Here is a 4,823-nt window from a genome sequence, read left to right as displayed (position 1 = left end):
TTACTATCCAGGAGCATTTCTTAAAATGTTAAGCAGTTCTTAAAAACTTAAGTTGCACCATGTATAAGTAATACGGTACCGCCTGTGTTCTGCCCAGTCTAAACTTTAACTGCACTGTTATCACAGTAATTACGGTAGTTCCTGCCTAAGGTCAGCACAGTTCAGCATGGAGCAGCCGCTCCTGCCTCAGATCCATTTGGTACCCCAGAGCCACACAGTTCCAGGCACACAGCAAGTCCACATTGGCAGTCAGCAGTTTAATTCTGAGACTGAGCGTGCAGCACAGAAACTTGAAAATGAACCCAAATCTGGGCCTCACCTTCTAGTGGCAGCCTCATGCAAGGACATAGCAAAAGGAATCATTGCTTCTTGCCTGTTTGACCTTAGTCACACTGGCAAATGAATCTAGCATGTTGCCACAGCTAATATTAAACACAGCTTTTTCAGTTCCCAACATAAAGTGAAGACTTGTAGTACTCCAAGAATCCCCCAGGACTGCAGTGTCGGGGTTTGGTGCAGCCCGGATTTCTCTGGTCCAGATGGGAGGAATAAAGACACAGCTCACACGTCCCTTCATGCACAGCTGCCTAGGCATTTCTATAAAGAGTAATGCAAGCATCACTTCTGGTACAGAGAAGAGGGAATGACGTGTGAGTGTCCTGTTGATGGTCTTTGACTGTACTCTGGAGGAATGGATCATTGGAAAAGCTGCATAAGGCCATGCAGGATCTTTCCATGTCTGTAACCCAATTTCCCTAAAATAAAAAAAAAATAGAAAGAGAAAAGGGAATTACAACAAAACTTCAGGAGTTTTGATGTTCTCTTATTTCATCAAGAAATATTAAATAGCTCCTGTTTTTTTTTTAATATTTGAAAAGTCCCAGACAGTTAAGAGGAACAGGTTACCAGGACTTTATGTTCTGCAATCTTCCCATTTCCATCTGAAATAGATGACTAAATTGTCAATAAGAGCATCCCTTTAGTGATACGCCCAGAAATCAGATTCATGTTCTCTTTTCAGTTCGCTTTAAGCCAAGCAGTTTAAACAAGCCAATCATCACTTTCTTCCAAATATCAGACTGACTTATTAGAGATAATTGTTATTTTATTTATTTTAATTAAAGAATAAGTGCATAGTTTGGCATTAAATTTTGGAAGTAGTGAATACAATAGAAGCAGAACAATATAATGTTATATAACAATATGAAGTATTATATAGCAATAATAGTATAACAATATAGTATAATAACAATATAATATAATTATAAACCTATTAGCAAATGGTTTTTTGCTACTTTTGTGTGTGTGCAGGACAGAGGAGAACTTATGAAGGGCAGCTCTGTTTTCACCGTGTGAGTCCTGGGGACTTAACTCAGGCCATTGGGCTTCACAGCACACACTTCACCTGCTGAACCATCTCTCGTATTTTGACTATGGCTTTTCATTATCTGCTTCTTGAATCTTTGCCTAGTTAAAAGTATATTATAAAAATCATTTTATGCCCTTATTTTAAATTAATGATTATATTATGAACATTTTAATAAATGCATGTTATTAACTCTGTTTTTACTCTAATCAGCTTTCTATTTACATAAATTTTGGAATTAGTCCAGTTTATGTAAATGAAAAGAGATTTATTAAGATGTAATTTATATAAGATATTTTTGCTCATTAATAGTGTATACTTCATCATGGTAGGAATGAAGTTTCCAGGTTAATTATAGTTTGGTTTCTCTTCTTTCTCTTAATGTGGTGTCTTAAGAAATAATATTTTATCATCTAGTTCTGCAACTAGATGTACCCAAGAGGAAAGACAATGGCCTAGAAAACTTGGGGGTGTTCTATGGGACCCACTGACCAATAGCTAAAACTGAAGTAGTTTATACCTATTACTGAGCTTTTAGTGAATAGCCTATAATGTCTAAGAGGGGCATGGTTCACCTATTATAAGGTAACACCACTTACACACACACACACACACACACACTTCTGCAAATATCTTTGTAACAATCAAATTCAGTTATTTTTATTTCAGAAGGAAAAGCCCTACTATAACTTTGCATACATGGTCTGTTCTGTTGAAAACCTTCTCAGTGTCCCACTCAGCATTCTCAAGCTCCATGTTTCTCCAACGTCCAATGTCTTCTGCACAAATGATGACCAACTTGAACAGTTCATGATTCCCATTAGGTTTCAGCCATGGCTGTAACTTTTTACTTCCATTAATTTATGTATTAGTTTTGTAGCAGAACAGTGTTTCATCATCAATTGACTTATATAGCCCTGCATTATTCTTCATATTCAGTTGATGTAATGTTACAATTTAAAGTTTACATATGTAAAATAATATTTCTTATGATTTATTGACACTCTATATTTTAATTTGATACTCAAATTTACAAAAATCCCTCTAATAACAATTATTTTATTTTGCATTGTCAGTGAAGCTGAACTTAAAAGAGCTGTCTTTTTCATCTTCAATGAGGAGTGAAATAAAATTTAAGCCAGTGTGCACTTCCTTCTCCACCTCTACATAATTTTAGACAGCTAAGCTCTCAGTGAAAAGCTTCCCTAGAAATACCTTGAAAACTGAAAGTGTTTATACTCAATAAAAAGCTATAAAAGGGTTCTTTCATCTGACCTTTATTTCCTAAACCACAATTAACATCCAACAGTGAAAAACACAATGGTAACTTAAAATTAAGCATCAGAAAAAGCTCAGATTGAAGAAAAACTCAATGCCAAATGGCAGAACTATAAAAACTTACATACACCAAATGGAGACTGTAAGAGAACAGCTGTAATTCCTCTAAAATCCAAGAAATTCTCAGAAAAATTGAGAATCTAAGCACAGGATCTAAGTGTCTTCAATTACCCATATTTCTTTGTTTACCTAGATTCAACAATTATGAGTTATTAGCTGAATACGCACAGAATCCAAAACAATTTAAGAATTTAATTATAGCTTAATCCTTGATCTTTTAATTATGATGCTTAGTAGCAATTAATGGCCATTTCTTGATTCAACAATAATATTTTCCAGTCAACTGTAGTGATGCACGCCTTCAATTGCAGTACTAGGAGGCATAGACAGACAGATCTGTGTGAGTTCAAGGACAGCTTGTTCTGTATATTGAGTTTTAGGTCAGGTTTGAATATATCGTGAGAACCTACCTCAAAATTTATTATTCTGTTTCCTTTTGTGCAGCATGTCATGACACAAGCTACGTGAGAATTATCTTGGGTAACATGTAAAACTTCCTGTGCAAAGGCCTTTATATCCTTGTGAAATTAAGAAAATAATTCTGACACCTGACTCTCAAGGGAGCTGCTATTCAGAGTGATCTATTTAAAATTTTATGTAGATAAAAAGTGTATCAGTGGAATGTCATGGCTTAGTCTGAACTTGTATTCTCAGAACCTTCTAGAGACCAGTAAAACATTTAAGATGAATGTAGTTATTTCTCTTCTGATAGTTAAAACTTTGGATTTATATATCTAGAGATCTGAAGGTCCAGCTGAACTGGTAAGGAAAATCCTAGCAAAGGACATACTGAAAATGGTGATATCCTGGAAAGCCATCCATGTATTAAACAGAATGAGAACTTACTTCTGGAGTTTAGTTGATTTAGTTAATAGAGGAAAAACCGCAAGTTCATCTGGACTTGTTGACTCAACTTAGTCCAAGTTCATGTTTAGTATACCATCGAATTTTTATTCCCTCAAATTTTGCTAGGCTCTTCTGTAGATTTTAAAGATTAAAATCAAGACAAATTAATATGTTCTCTCATTTTGTATATAAAGGAATTTAAAATTGATTATACTTTAGAATTGCCAAGCTATATAGGCCTAAGGAAAATAAATTTTCTACATACCAATAATAATTATTATCAGGTATTAAATAGAATAATAAGATTACTAGAACTCTGTACATTTCTGCAAAATACCAGGCTTACAGAAGAACCATTCATTTCCCATAAACTTCTGACTAAAGCTTATTTCTCACATGTAGCTTCAGATGTTGCTAGAATCATTAAAAATTTTGTGCTCTTCCTTTCTACCAGGATTTGGAAAGAAATTTGCTGTGCCAATGTGGTTGTGACATACGGCTAGTGAACACTTTTTATGGGAAGGAATTGGAGGTTGCAGCAGGAAATGCCTGGACTTGTCCCCTTCAGGGGGCTCAGAATTAAGTGATATGAAGGAAGCTGTTTAGTACAAAGAAAGTGTCTCATTTCCAGAAAGACTCATTCAAAATTGCACTTCTATCCCTAAGTAGCTTTAACACTTTAGGACATTTCCTGATCCCTGATAGCTTCCTTTTTTTTTTAAACACTATAGTATAAATTATTATTATCAGTCTCACAAAACAATCACAAGGTTATAGCCATGTAAAATGCTTTAAAAGAAAAAGCAAGAGCAGGTCATTCATTAGTGAATTCAGTAAACCCTTTTTGTCGGCAAGCTGAGCTAGCAACAGTCTTTAAAGAAAAGAAAATGCAGTGTTGTCGGCTCTACAAAGCTGCCTAGTTAGATACAGCAGAGATATGGTACCTGCGGAGCTGTAGGTGGTCAAGAGACAAACCTGACCACGCAGCCCCTTTACTCCCCTTTATTTGCAGCTAGGAAGAGCCTTGTGGACAGTTCTGCCCTATGAAGAGTTAGTGGGATAACCTGTGTGAGTGACTTGACCCCTGGAACAGTGAAAGTTCTTCAGTTCTACTGTGCCGTTCACAGCGAACAAGGTTATGCTGTTTCAGTCTTGCAACTGCAAGATGGTAGAGTAAAACAGCCACTTGGAGAAACACTCAGTTTAAAATGGA

The sequence above is a fragment of the Microtus ochrogaster genome, chromosome 1 (assembly GCF_000317375.1).
Source record: "Microtus ochrogaster isolate Prairie Vole_2 chromosome 1, MicOch1.0, whole genome shotgun sequence".
Taxonomy (NCBI): Eukaryota; Metazoa; Chordata; class Mammalia; order Rodentia; family Cricetidae; genus Microtus; species Microtus ochrogaster.
Note: the sequence above shows the minus strand (reverse complement) of the source record.